We start from the raw sequence: 15,968 nt of genomic DNA, 5'->3' as shown, positions 1-15,968 counted from the left end.
AAGTTCCACTCTGTCACCCAGGCTGAAGTATAGTGACGTGATCTCAGCTTACTGCAACCTCTGTCTCCTGGGTATAAGTGATTCTCTTGCCTCAGCCTCCCAAGTAGCTGGGACTACAGGCATGTACCAACATGCCTGGCTAATTTTTGTATTTTTACTAGAGACTAGGTTTCACCATGTTGGCCAGGCTGGTCTCGAGCTCCTGACCTAAGGTGATCTGCCTGCCTCGGCCTCCCGAAGTGTTGGGATTACAGGCATGAGCCATTATGCCCGGCCAATGTGGCACTTTAAATTTAACACTTCAGCAGCTATGTGAGCATCTAATTACCCACCTTATTTACAATACTGGATAGTCTAAGTTGATGGAAGTAGAGTAGCAGAATAGCTTTTACACAAAATACTGTGCAAAATATGGAAAAGATTACACCTATGGAATCAATCTGTGTTTCCCATATTGAAACAATTCTAAGTACTCTGGTTAACAAGGCAAGTTGCAACACTGATGCTCAAGACAAGGATCATGACTGAATAGAAAGTGTATCTAGCTCTAGAGGGCTGGGCCACTCACCAGGAACTATTGTTTTTGATTGAATGGATCCAATAAAAGAGCAGTGGTGTACACTATTTAGACAGCTCAGTGGCTGTCACTTCTCAAACTAGGTTAAGTAAAAAAAGGCTACACAGGTTAATTAAAAGATAACAACCATGCAGTTGGACACAGTGCTTGGGCAATTGTTTCTTCCACTGAGATAAGTGTGCAATACATATTACGGAGGTTTAGAAAAATAAACTTGTGTGATAAAAATAAGACTTTTGTATTTAAAGCTAGAGTGTTCTTCTTATATTAGATATTTATAACCTGGATACCTAATGAAACATTTTCAAAATTATCTGCAAACACTGAATAGCAATACTGATCAGTGTACTTGGATTACTTGTAATTGTATAAGAAGGATGACATTAAAAAACCTTTTTAGGAGCCAGGCACAGTGGCTTGCACTTGTAATCCCAACACTTTGGGAGGTCAAAGTGGGCAGATTTCTTGAGTCCCGTAGCTTAAAACCAGCCTGGGCAACATGGCAAAACGCTGTCTCTACAAAAAATACAAAAAAGTTAGCTGGGCATGGCTGCATGCCTATAGTCACAGCTACTCAGGAGGCTGAGCAGGGAGGATCCATAGGCCCAGGAAGTCAAGGCTGCAGTGAGCCATGATTGCACCACTGTATTCCAGCCTGGGTGACAGAATGAGAACCTGTCTCAAAACAAAACAAAAAATCCCAAAACCTTTTCATACGGTTAGCTTCCAAGAAATGCAAAAGCAGAGTGAGTAGTATAATGGACGCCCACATACCCGTCACTCACTCACAAGTCATCAATATATAGTCATTCTTATTTTATCTGTACTTCACTTCCTCCTGCACTGTATTATTTTGAAGCAAATTCTTAACATTATATCATTTTATTCATAAATATATTAGTGTATAAAAAGGCGATTTTGACAGATTGATCCCTGTTTAGTTTTCTGATCCAACCTTATCAGAATATCTTTGTAAAACATGATTAATTATAGGATCTCAGCAAAATCATTTAACTTTTCTTTTTTTTTTTTTTTTTTGAAGGAGTTTCTCTCTTGTTACCCAGGCTGGAGTGCAATGGCGCGATCTCGGCTCACCGCAACCTCCGCCTCCTGGGTTCAAGCAATTCTCCTGCCTCAGCCTCCTGAGAAGCTGGGATTACAGGCACTCGCCGCCATGCCCAGCTAATTTTTTGTAGTTTTAGTAGAGACGGGGTTTCACCACGTTGACCAGGATGGTCTCGATCTCTTGACCTCGTGATCCACCCGCCTCAGCCTCCCAAAGTGCTGGGATTATAGGCGTGAGCCACCGCACCCAGCATCATTTAACTTTTCTAAGTCTAAATTTCCTGTTTTGTAAACGAGATACTTAGCCATCATAGTGGTGATATGAGGATTATAGGAGATGGTTCAAGATGACATAACACCAAAGATGAAAAAATTTAAATAATCTAAATAATCATCATTGCCATTATCATTGGAGTTCAGATTTTATAGGTGAATGACACAGAAGCATTGAAAAGTAGAGTAATAAGGTGTAGGGGCTTAACCATAGAAATGAACAATATAATGGCATTCACAGCAGCCTGATCAGAGTTGGAGACCATTATTCTAAGTGAAGTAACTCAGGAAGGGAAAACCAAACATTGTATATTCTTGCTTATAAGCAGGAGCTAGGCTATGAGGATGCAAAGGGGTAAGAATGAAACAGTGGACTTTGGGGACTCAGGGGGAATGGCAGGAGGGGTGTGAGGGATAAAAGACAACATATTAGGTACAGTGTACACTGCTTGGGTGATGGATGCACCACAATCTCAGAAATCACCACTAAGGAACTTTTCTATGCAACTGAACATCATGTGTTCTTCAAAAACTATTGAAATTAAAAAATGCAAAATATCAGAAATTTCAAGCCTGAAAAAAAAGATGTGGGGGCTTAAGAAGCCACTGGGAAAGACGAAGATGGAAAATGTGGCAGATGTGTTAGAAAAACATGGGTGAAGTAAGACAGACATGATGAAGGAGCATCAGCGCAAATAGTCAACATTCAGGTATAAGGGAGAGTAAGGACGTTGAGTGTCTGATGGTGGTGGTCACTTGCCAGTGTTCTACTTCTAGGCAATGGGATAAGAACTTGGGGAAGTGAAGCATCAGTGGAAGATTGATGAGGAGGAGATAGAACTCGAGTTTCACCAATGTTAAATTCTATTAAAGGTCAAATTCTATCATAGTAATAAATACTATTATAATGGAGAAGTTGAGCTATATTTGGAAACAATTTTTAAGTCTTGCCTGATGTGTGCCTCCTTCCCAGAAATGATTGATATTGCAAATTTACATGTGACCATATATTTAAGTCACCCCTTGGAATTTATTTTTGGGGGGATTTAATTGGTTCTCTCTATTATGCTAATCTTATCAAATGAAACTGGTTAGATTATTTTGAAATTTTGTATCCTAAGTGGCTATTTACACTGGCCACTTCCTTCTCTTTTTTTGTACTGATAATAGCAACTTTTAAATTCTTCTTCAAAAAAATGGCATACGGAATAATTTCACAATGCAGAATCTCTCCAGATGCTTTTATATTTTATGTTCACCAGCAAATTATTTTGATCTGAATACATCAGAAAGGGCTCCAGACATTAACTTAGACAACCCTTGCCTTTTTTCATAACTTAACTATCCTATGACCAGTCTCAGAAGGACCAAATAGCCACAGAGATACTTTCATGAATGACTTAAAGGAGTTAGTGGCTGCTAAAGGGTTAACTGGGGCCACACCTCTTAGATACCACTTGGCAATTGATAAGAACTTCAGGTGCCTTAACTAGAAGGAATGGATAACATGGACATTTTATTGGCAATGCTAGTGAGAGAAATGTGTGTGGCAGGAGGGCATTTGGTGTCCTTAAATTAAATCACACAAGAACAACATTTATAAATTACATTAAGGAATTTAGATTTTATTCTCAGCAGTACGCCTCCCAACCAAAATAGGAAGCAACATAAGGTCCTAGAGTGACCTTTCTAAAATCTAATCTCTGTACTGTCGGGGAAATAGTAAGGAGAAGGGAGCAGAAGTCCAGAAGCAGAAGAGTGGCAGCGAGGAGGGAATATGTGGTAGATATTAGCAGATAGAATTGATAGGCCTTGGTTATCAATTGGCTGCAGAGGGTGAGGGAGAAGGAGAAGCGAAGGTTGCTACTCAGGGTACAGATTTGGAAAACACGGTGGATGGTTGCACAGCTTGCTGAGACAGCAAAGGCAAAAGAGAGGCAGGTTTGGAAAGAAAGATGGCAAGTTCCATTTGTGATGTGCTGAATTTGTATTCAAATGGAGATTTCTGGTGAACTCAGTCCTGGAGCTCAGGAGAATAGATGTCATGGGCATAGATTTGGTAGCTGAGGCCAAAGGAATGGATGGGATCCAAGACAGCAGTAAATAACAGAGAATACAGGTGAACACACAGGTGCTGAGCACTGCTTTCATCAGCTCTCTCTGGTTTGGAGTTTCTCCTGGTATAAGTTTTTTTTTTGGAAGAATCACTCCCAAGGTCAGGGAAGAAATCAGCGTCATTGGGCTATCATTTAATATTTGAGTTGGAAGAGATTCTTAAGGTCAAGTGGCTGATTAAAGATAGCCATAAATGTCTCGACATTCTTTCTATCTGTAAGTGGCGCGTATTTATTGCCCTCCCACCTCCTAATTCTGGGAGGGCTCCGCGGATGCTTTCACCAATCCAGTATGGCAGAAGTGACCCTAAGCCAGTACCCAGGCCCAGGCAACAAAAGACTGGCAGCTTCCCATTCCTGTTGTTTGGAGTATTGCTGTTGGTGCCCAAGCCACCACTGAGAAATCTGACTACACTGCTGGAGAGACTATGTGGCCCTTAGACTCATGTAGAGAGAGGGACCCAGCTGAGCCTGGCCTTCCAGCTGTCTCACCAGGGCACCAGATGTGTGCGTGAAGCTCTCTTGAGCCTCCAAACCAGCTACCAGCTGAACGCCACAGAGCAATTCCTGTAGTCCCAGTCAACAGTTGCCATATGGAGCAGAAGGATCTGAGCTCTGCCTGAATTCATGTCCCACTAAGTTGTGAAATACAACAAAATATTTGTTGTTTTAAGTCACTGAGTGTTGGGTTGTTTACTCAGCAATAGAGAAGAGGAACATTTGTTTGTACCATATTCCCTCGTAATCCAATTTTGTAAAACATTATAGTATTAGCTGTGTCCTCTGTTAAGCCAAAAGGACCTATATGATGTATTCAAACTTGTGTTTCCATCTGTAAATCAAGGATAATAATACCTGTCATCCCTGCTTCTCAGAATTATTTTAGGGCTCAAGTGAGATAATATATGTGAATGCACTTCATAAATTATAAAGCACTCTACAAATATAGATGAACTTAAATAGAATTGTAAAGGACTCTACATTCTTTAAGTTTAATTTAAATATTTGTTTAATTTAAATAGAATAAATAGAATTTCATTGTAAAATGAAAGTTTTAAATGGACGAAGTTTTAAGACTGTTAAATGCGCAACGTTAATTAGAGTACTTACAATTTTAAGTTACGTTAAGATTAATCAGAATTATTTTAACTTTCCATAAGTTGACTCAGAAGCTTTTCATTAGTTGTTTTTTTTTTTTTGCTTATGTAGTATTTTGATTCTTTGCAAAAGGATGGAAATTCATTTTCACCTCTTCATTCACCTTGTGTTGGTCTAAAGAGCTTTATTTACTTAAGGAAATTGAACAGATTCATTTTGGTCAAGAACGAGGAGTAGGTTTGTATCCAAATACACAGCAGGTACAAACTTCCTTGGATGGCTTGATTCTAGCTACAGCTGAGTAGCTTTTAAACATTTGTCACATTACCTCATTAGTAAATTGAATTACAAAATTAGCATCAGTTGCTCAGCAATCTGGTGATCTGGTACCAGTTTTCTTCAGAGTAATTGAATTAATTTGTGTAATTTAAATGAACACCAATCTTGCAATTTTTCCATCACGATGCCTTTGAAAAAGTGGGTGGATGGAGAGTTCAACCTGAATTGTGATCCTTCAAAGGAACATAGCGAGGGATGCTTTCTAGTGTTTATCTTTAGTTGTTTGACACATGACTGTAATAGCCAATTCAAAGTAACAGCAAAATAAAGTCAGGTGTGAGGTGGGGGTCGGCCACGGTAGTTCCTGGGTCTAAAGATTTTTCTACTTTGGTACCACTGACCATTTTGGGTCAGATAATTCCCTCTTGTGGAGGCTGTGCTGTGCATTGTAAGATGATGAGCAGCACCTCTGACCTCTACCCATTAGATGCCAGCAGTAATCCCTGACAATCAAAAATGTCTATAGACAGTGCTAAATGTCTCCTAAAGCCCCAAATTGCCCTCTATTGAGAACCATTGCTGTGGACAGTCTAGAGTGTTTCTCATACTAAGGAGCAAACAAATTTTGCCCCAAGCTGCTCATCACTTCCCATTCCTACCTCCCTAATCCACAGCTTTACACATTGAGTACATTTCTGTTTGATCAGCCCATCTCTGGTGGTATTTTTATGGGCAATGATCTCTTGCTTATCCTCTTGATATTTGACAATAGACTTCTCTTCCTCAGCCCCACTTCGAAACTGACATCCACATTTGAAGGTGATTTTTTTTTTTTTTAAAGAAGCCATCCTTTAAAAGGTCATAAAACACTTGGCATTAGGTTCTTAGAGTGTGTGATGAATATTTTAATAGTTAAAAATGTAGCCAGGCAGCACAAAGAAATGATTTAATGTTGTAAATAAATCTCTTTGTGGGATTTAATGTGCAAAAATGGACAGCAATGGCTTTAAAAAATCATTCCCCAAATGATGAGATCTATACAATGGCACACTCTGTATGTTGGATCCATATCTGGGGAGAGTGTTCACTATATCTTTCTTAGATATTGGAGGAAGACACTAAGATCATTTTCTCTTTTAGGACCTCCATCTCTTTTACTCAAAACTAGAAGGCCATAAGGTTGACTTTCTGGGAAATAATACTGATACCAGATCTCTGGAGAGTATAGCATTCATTATGGTCCTCTAGATACTAATAATAAATAACAACATGGAAGTAGTGCTTGTGATGTGTCAGGCACTTATCTAAGAGCTTTACCTGTGTTATACTCAAACAAACTTGCAAACTAAGTCAGGAGTTGACCAGCTTGATATGGCCCAATGGTCAAATGTGGCTACTACTTGTTTTTGTACAGCCTGTGAGCTAAGAATATTGTTTATGTTTTTAAGTGGTTGAAAAGAGATCAAAAGAAGGACACTTCTTGACAAGTGAATATGATACAAGATTCAGATGTCAGAGTCCATTCAGCAGGTTTGATTGGGACATGCCCACACCCATTGGGTTACATATTGTCTGTGGCTACTTCATGTTACAAGATGGAGCTGAGGAGCTGCAACTGAGCCAGTGGCCTGCAAAGCCTAAGGTATTTTCTGTCTGGCCTTTTGCAGAAAAAGTTCACTGACTCCTGAGCTAGGGACTATCACTGTCCACATTTTACAGAAATGAAAATAAAAACACAGAAAAAGAGTTTGTTCCCAGTCATGTATCAGATGTGTGGCAAGTTTTATTGTTACCTGACTTCATAGGTAAGGAGGCTGAGGCACGGAGAGGTTTACCCATGAGGATTTCACAAAATTAAGTGGCAGGGTCAGGACTTGAACCCAAATAGCCTGGCTTCAGAGATCCTTCAGTCCATTGTGATATCACAATACGGTGACAATAAAACTTGCCAGTACAGAACTCTTGCTAAAAAACAAAAACAACTCCCTGTAATTCAGCTCCCTTTATTACACTTCACAGCCAGTTCATCTTTATTTTCGTACTTAGAGTCCCTGAGCAGTGATAGCTGAATGAAGTGCAGAGCCTTTTGCACCCCTTAGGCTGTATATATATTCCCTTCAAAATTTCTAAGGATGAGTGTTTATAATTTTCCTTTTATCTAGGGGGATCCTGCCGTAAAAGGAAGCACCCCTGAGGTGCAGTGAACAGAGGGCTGGGAACTAAGGTGAATAGCTGGCTTCCTGTTACAAAGGAACTAGGGAGGAAGGAGGAAATGTCAAGGACAGAGGGACAATTTCTAGGTCTGCTGTAATGGACGTTTTAATGTCTATGTAGAACAGTTAGGAACTTAAAGAAAAAAAAATTCATCCAACAGCTTGGCCCAGAATTGGCCTTGCTTCATTCAATTTATCCATTTTAGAAGATGAAAGGCTACGTTGTCTGCCAGGATTTTGCGTGCAGTCCTGGGGAATCATTGTGCTTCTAATCTGAGGTTTAGGCCATGACGACAACCCCTCTGCCTGCCGGTCAAGATCAGTTCCTCTTTTTGTTATGTTGTTAAAAGGCCCCCGACGCGGACTGGCTTCAGACAGCATTTGGCTCCATAGGGGACCAACTCACAGTCCTTGGTCTTATTTTTTTCTGGCATTTAGAGAGGAGTTTGTTCCTAGAAGCAGAGGACTGTAATAACACTCATTTTTAAAAACAGCTCCGCAAAAATTGAGTGCGGAATGTTCTAGATCCTGATTGGGGTGGTGGTTGCATGGGTGTATATATTTGTCAAGGCTCATCCAACTGTATACTTAAGATCTGAGCATTTTACCTCAATTAAAAGGGCATGAGAGGGGAAACATGAAAACCAGATAGGAAAAAATAGGCATGAGAGTAGTTAATTAGAGCACCTGTCTGAGGCTGTGTAAACCTAGAATTACTCTCTAGTAATCACTTCTAATTCGTTAGATTTCTTCAATCCCAGATCAAGGAATCCCCTTGTGGGAGGCTTACATTCATTCCCCCTAATCTGTATTCTCCATTCCTTTGAAAGCAGTCATTCTAAGGCCACATAAGGATAACTGATATTTATCCCTATAAATAGTTAGTGTCAGAAAGGTAATCTTTCTCTGCATGTCTCTTTATTATGTCACACTAGACTTAGAATTAAATAAAGGTAGAAAATCTATCTACTTGAGGTGGGGGCAGTGAATGAATTTGGCCTTTATTTCCTCAAACTTGTAAGGAAAGTGAAAGTGTAAAGATAAGAAATATGACTTTAAAATAAAAAAGTCTTTGGTTGCAATCATTCATCATGCCTCTGATACAGATTCCCAGTCTTAGATATAAATATTTCAGGATCAAGATGCTTTCATCTTTCTCTGCCTTGCAAGAAGGGAAGATTGGAAACAATCTTCCTTAAAGTAAGCAGCTTTAATCATTGTTTCTAAATCAACTGAACTGTGCAGGGAAAAAAAGAAGATGTAAGAATCCTATAATCCCTGGTTTAGTTGTAATGAAAATGTCCAGGCTGAGAAGGGAACAGATGGATTTTGATTAATTTCTACTAAGACCAGCAAGTATCAACCTCAATATTCTTTATAAACTTGTCAGGGTAAATGTTATATAGTCATAAGAGAACGAAGAAAAAAAAAGACTTAAAATAAGATTTATAACTGGGTTATGAATAAAGAGGATAAACTTAAAAACACGATTCTTAGCGACATGTCAAAAATGCAGATTCACCGAATCTCACCAATTTTTCAGAAGTGCTTTCAGATTTGTTCCTTTAAAAAGAGATTGATATTTTTAAGGAGAGGACTTGTACCCGTTGCCCCAGGTATCCAGTGCAGCAGGCCACCACATACCCACTGCAGTCTTAACAGTAAGAAGAATGCAAACAAGATTCAGAGAGCTGAGAAGCTGCACCCTGGATTCGACATTTATGATTCCAGGATGATAATTGAAAACAAAGATGAACTTTACCAAGACATAATTTGGAATGAACTTAGACAATTCAGTTGCCACAGTTCATTAGTTTTATGGTTGATATTTAGGGTGCTGAGGGGCAAACTCTCAGCTTCCCTTGTCCTTTGCAGAACCTCCTCATTCCCCCAGTCAATCAGAGAACCAACTGGGAAGAAGTGCAGAAAAATCCAGGGGCTTAGGGATTTAAATTCGGCATTAATTTGCAATTAGAAACAAAGTTTTTAAAAAGGCAAAGAAAGAATCTCAAGTAGCATTGGTCCCACATTTGGTTAGAGTATGAGGTGTTTACCTCCAACAGAAAATCAATAACTGCTGGTTTTAGATTTAAAAGTACTGCTGCTGTCTAGCTTTGTCTTCTTCCTGGTGTAATTTCACATTTTCCATTACTTTCTGCCTGGTCTATGAGACGGTCACAGATTGAGAGCTGGGTGAACAAATAGAATCCTAAATATAACCTTCAATATCATTGATACTTAACAAATTGCCGATTAAAGGCAGTATGCATCATTCAAAAACTTCTCAGATCTCATTTAAAAACAAAACAAATTCCAAATGAGAACAAAAATGTGATCTTTCTTAAAAAGAGAAAAAGGATGCTTTTGAATGGAGAACATATGGAAAATATTCTCTCCTTCTCAGGTATAGAGTGGTATATTAACATAGAGGAAATAGAGAATTATTAATGAACTATGTGATTGTCGTGCCTCGCATCACTGGAATGTGGTCAGTAGTAAATGAATTAGGCATTAATTCAACAGTAGATACACCCTTTTTTTTCTGTTATCTTGTCATCATAGCTGTGACTGGGAAATAGGATCTGCTTAGGGACAAGAATGCTGGGCTCGCTGTAATGGAAACAGGCTGTTTGGGAAATCTGATCCAAGGATTATGATTTTAACTTGATAGTAGCTCACCTTCTGGGGAGCTCCTGTTTATTTTCTGTCAGTTAGGCCTGTCATTAAGAGAATGCATCTGTTAGAGTGGCCTCCTGTAGAAAATAACTGGGGCCAACTTCTCCATTAGGCGCAGTAGGCGCAGTGCCTAGGGCCCCTGGAATATTTTAATTTCTTTTGAAATTGGAAAAAAAAGGATTATAATCCAGTCTGGATGACATGTCTTTTTATCAACACAATCATAAAATATAATTTTCAATAGCTTTAAAAAGTTGTTTTTTTAAATTTGTAATTTTCAATAGCTTTTAATAGAGGCAGGAGGTCATGTAAGTAGGAGGGCCAAGGGCTCACAACAGCCATGATGTAGGCCTGGAAACTGACGGCGAACTCCAAGATTTTAATGGAAGAGAATGATGCAAAGGGGCTGTTTGCAAAGGTATGGCTTGAGTGAAGAAAACTAGGAGGGGGTGGCAAAGCCCTCAGGGGTTAGAAATCATGGGAAGCTGTCACCACCTGTGGGCCTGAAGCCACAAAGGAAGGGACCTCATTGGCCAAACCCAATCAGAAACTAGAAGTGAGGAAATCTAGAGGTTCAGTCCATCACCTCCAGAGGACACAGAGCCGAGCAGAAGCACAGGCAAGAGCATAAAATAGATTAGAGTTGGGAGATGGAGTTGTCAGCAAAGAGTAACCAATTCAAGGACCCATATTCCAAGTATTTCCTGTCTCTGGAATTTTATTTTTTTTTTAATGGAGTTTTTCCTGTGTTGCCCAGGCTGGAGTGCAGTGGCATAATCTCAGCTCACTGCAACCTCCACCTCCTGGGTTCAAGCGATTCCCCTGCCTCAGCCTCCCAGTTAGCTGGGATGACAGGCACCTGCCACCACACCCAGCTAATTTTCGTATTTTTAGTAGAGACAAGGTTTCACCATGTTGGCCAGGCTGATCCAGAACTCTTGACCTCAGGTGATCTGCCTGCCTCTGCTTTCAAAGGATTACACACATGAGCTACCATGCTCAGCCCTGTCTCTGGAATTTTTGAGTGGGTGAAACTGCCTTTGTGAAGGATTAGTAGGATTCATGCATGAATTATAAAAGTAGAAACTTATTTTCGCTTTCAAAAATAAAAAAAAAAAAACAAATTTGAGAGGATGGTACCCATCAGGGGGCAAAGGGCCCAAGCTTTCTTGCTCAAATGCTTTATTTTTAAAAAAAAAAAAAAAAAAAAAACAAATTTGAGAGGATGGTACCCATCAGGGGGCAAAGGGCCCAAGCTTTCTTGCTCAAATGCTTTATTTTTAAAGAATCTGTCCTGTAGGGGTTATGTTTCCTAGCCCTTTACAATCAAGGCTCAACCTTCCTTTCTAGCTCAATGAGGAGACGATTGGAGAACTGGTCAAGAAAAGCCTTCTGAACCAGACTGCCTGACCCAGCTTCATTATTGAATAGCTGTATGACCTCAGTTTCCGTATCTGTAAAAAAAGAATAATAATGGTACATGCTTCCTAGGATTAAGTGAAATAATAGTAGCAAACATTTATATAGTTCTTATTATAAACTAAGCACTCTTCTAAGCATATTATGTATGTTGACTCATTTTAACCACACAGAAAAACAAAGATTAAAACCTGAAGAGAGAGCAGTTTGGGATGGTATTATTTGGGTAACAATATGGCTGTGCTTGAAATAAAATTGCCCTGGGTTTTTCATGTATGTGAATCAACAAATATTCCCTTATTTTTTGGAGAGTCTCTAAGCCAGTAACATTGGATTTCTGTTTTTGCAACCAAGACAGTTCTAATAAAAGAGATAACAGATATAGATATGTATATTGATGTGGTTTGGCTCTGTGTCCCCACCCAAATCTGCTGTCCCCTTGTAATTCCCAGTGTTGGGGGAGGGACCTGATGGGAGTTGACTAAATCATGGAGGCGGATTTCCCACATGCTGTTCTTGTGATAGTGAATGAGTTCTCACTAGATCTGGTTGTTTAAAAGTGTGTAGCACCTTGGCACACTCTCTCTCTCCTCTGACATGGTAAGAGATGCTTACTTCCCCTTCATCTTCCATCATGATTTTAAGTTTCCTGAGGCCTTCCAGCCATGCTTACTGTACAGCTTGCAGAACTGTAAGTTAATTAAACCTCTTTTCTTTATGAATTGCCCAGTCTCAGGTAGTTCTTTATAGCAATGCGAGAGTGGACTAATACGTGTATATATTTTTCACTGTGAGTTGTGTTCATCACAGCAGTTCTGATCCCATCCTTCTTTGCAGTTCTTGTAGTTATCCCGGCCTTTTCAGATGGAATGAAAGATGATAGTAAAAACTACACTGGCTCAAATTCATAGGTAATGTGGTTAAACTTGTCTTTTTTTCTTTTTTGTTTTTGACACAGAGTTTCGCTCTGTTGCCCAGCCTGTGGTATAGTGGCACCATCTTGGCTCACTGCAACCTCTGCCTCCTGGGTTCAAGCAATTCTCCTGCCTTGGCCTCCCAAAGTGCTGGGATTACGGCGTGAGCCACCGCGCCCAGCCTAGTAATGTTGTTAAACTTTTTGGACATTGCTATAGGGAGTCTCTCATTAGAAAAACTAATAAGAGTGATTTCAAATTTGTTTAGTACCTATGGTGCCAGGTGATTGTATGCATACTTTTCAACCATGAGGGAAGTTTTAATACTATTCCCACTTTGTAAAGGAACACAGGAAGCACCAGAGACCTGGAATAACTTTCCAAAAGCCTATTAGCTGCTGAGTCAATTGAGCCAGGATTCCAATCCCAATGCCTAACTCCAAAACCTGCGCTATTTTATCATAGTAGAATTCCTCCATGACATACTCAGAATGTATGAGGGAATGGCCCATGGGTTTGAGCCAGTGTTGTTTTTATCATTTTCTTTCGTTCCATCAGAGAAGGGATAACTGCAAGAACTGCAAAGGAGGATGGGATCGCAACCGCCGTGATGAGCACAGCTCACAGTGAAAATAAACTCTGCATCAGCTTTGGAAAGGTGACCCTCTCTCCTTCAGAGTAACTGAGCTGATAGAGGTTTTTCTCTACCTGTTACCACATGCTGTGTGGGCATTAATGGTGAAGCCCCCAATGCCAACTTCTGCAGTGATGGAGAATTGTCTTGCCATATTATGTGCAGTCTGAAGGGGTACCCACTGGCCCAAACCCAGAAGCAAATTCTTTCCTAATGACTTTTATTTGTTAACAGTCTTCCTGCCCTTACTGAAGCAAAAGGGAGGCCCTGATCATGGGTGGAGGCCACAGAGAAAGGAGATAGGTTAGATGACATTTCCCTGGACCTGAGCATACATCCTCTCAGTTCTCTGGAGAGAGGCTGGTGTCAGGGTGGGGGCTTGAAGGATGGAGGAACAGCCTCATTCCTTTTCAAGCCCATGATTCCCATCTCTTGGCGTTAGTATCAAACAATTGCCTGTCAAACTTTCTCTGACCTTTCTTCCTCAGTCCCAACTTCTTTCTCCTTCCTGTGTGCTTTCATAGAGCATGTATTTTATCACACTGTCATGCTTTTTCCTTTAAAAATGTATTTCCCCTTCTTTATAATACAACAGTCATTACATTCTATACTACTGGGAAAAAGAAAATACTCGTAATTTCGTCACGTAAAAAAACTCATTCTTGGAGCAGGAACCCGCACCCTTTGTGCCTCCCTCAGAATGAATAGAGACCAGAAATCAGATGTTTATGCCCAAGAAAAGCAGGATTTCATTTCAGCAGTTCTCCCAGATAGTTAGGATGCTGACTGAGGGTGAGATGGGGCACCCAGAGACAGGAGATGCCATTGCCTGGATCAAGGAGGTTCTGGAGTACAATGCTATTGGAGGCAAGTCTCACCGGGGTTTGACGGTGCTAGTGGCATTCCGGGAGCTGGTGGAGCCCAGGAAACAGGATGCTGATAGTCTCCAGCCACCCTGACTGTGGGCTGGTGTGTGGAACTGCTGTAAGCTTTCTTCCTGGTGACAGATGACGTCAAAGATTCATCTCTCACCTGCCAGGGACAGATCTGCTGGTATCAGAAGCCAGGCATGGGCTTGGATGCCATCAATGATGCTATCCTTCTGGAAGCATGTGTCTACCCACTGCTAAAGCTCTACTGCCGGGAGCAGCCCTCTTACCTGAACCTGGTCAAGCTTCAGAGTTCCTATCAGAGTTCCTATGAGACTGAGATTGGGCAGACCCTGGACCTCATCACAGCCCCCAAGGGCAACGTGGATCTTGGCAGGTTCACTGAAAAGAGGTACAAATCGATTATCAAGGACAAGACAGCTTTCTACTCCTCCTACCTTCTTGTAGCTGCAGCCACATACATGGCAGGAATTGATGGCAAGAAGGAGCATGCCAATGCCAAGAAGATCCTGCTGGCGATGGGAGAGTTCTTTCAGATTCATGATGATTACCTTGACCTCTTTGGCGACCCCAATGTGACCGGCAAAGTTGGCACTGACATCCAGGACGACAAATGCAGCTGGCTGGTAGTTCAATGTCTGCAACGGGTCACTCTGGAACAGTACAGATCCTGAAGGAAAATTATGGGCAGAAGGAGACCGAGAAGGTGGCCCGGGTGAAGGCATCATAGGAGGAGCTGGATCTGCTGGCCATGTTCTTGCAGCATGCGGAAGACAGTTAAACAGCCACATTATGGGTCTCATTGAACAGTGCATAGTGCCCATGCCCCCAGCTATCTTTCTGAGGCTTGGGTACAAAATCTGTGAGTGGAAAAAGTGGATCTAGAGACTGCAAAGATGGGGAGAGGAGGCTTTCAATAAATAAATTGTTGTGTAAAAAAAAAAAAACACTAAGTATGTGTGCCTCCTTTCAAAAAAAGGAGGTTTTTTTTCTGAGGCAGAATCTCAGTTGTACAGGCTGGAGCTCATTGCCATGATCACAGCTCACTGTAACCTTGACCTCCTAGACTCGAGTGATCCTCCCACTATGCATAATTTTAAATTTTTTTCTAGAGACAGGGTCTCATTATGTTGCCCAAGCTGGTCTCGAACTCCTGGGCTGAACTGATCCTCAGTGGCCTCCCAAAGTGCTGGGATTACAGGCATGAATCACTGTGCCCAGCTGAAAATATTTTACTTTTTAGTTAAAAGCTTGTCACTCCAAAAGGACCACAATCTCTTTGTATTTTAGATGACTAGTGCATAGTAGGTGCCTGGGCAACATTTGCTGAATCTGGCTGGCACAGGCCCAATGTTGATTTTATCTTGCTTTTTAAAAAATTCCCAATTAGTCACCTCAAAGTTGTCTGGCAACCTCATTAGCCAACTTAAACCAGTGAGGAAAAAAGCTTCTCATGATGGAATCCTCTGTCCATCTCAGGCTCTTGGTTCTTTTATTCTGACTCTTTAATTCTGTCTCTGCCTTTTTTTTTTTTAAAAACACAAACAAAAAAACTGCTTTCTTAAGATATAATTTACATACCATAAAATTCACTCCCTTTAAAGTGTACAGTTCAGTGGTTTCAATATATTGATAGAGTTGTGCTGCCATCACCACTGCTTAATTTTGGAAAATTGCCTTCACCCAGAAAGAAACCCTATCTATACTAAGAAACCTTAATAAGCAGTCACTCTCCATTCTGCTTTCTCCAACCCCTGGGTACTAGTGTCTTTGCTGTCTTTACAGATTTGCTTATTCTGGACATTTCATAGAAATG

General features: G+C 40.6%; 1 pseudogene; it reads left to right on the top strand.

Moving 5' to 3' along the window:
• The first annotated feature begins 13,950 nt into the window (after positions 1–13,950).
• Positions 13,951–15,037, top strand: LOC108314051 (annotated as a pseudogene).
• The last annotated feature ends 931 nt before the right edge of the window (positions 15,038–15,968 follow it).

The sequence above is a fragment of the Cebus imitator genome, unplaced genomic scaffold, assembly GCF_001604975.1.
Source record: "Cebus imitator isolate Cc_AM_T3 unplaced genomic scaffold, Cebus_imitator-1.0 Scaffold147, whole genome shotgun sequence".
Classification (NCBI taxonomy): Eukaryota; Metazoa; Chordata; class Mammalia; order Primates; family Cebidae; genus Cebus; species Cebus imitator.
This window is presented reverse-complemented; position numbering and strand designations above follow the sequence as displayed.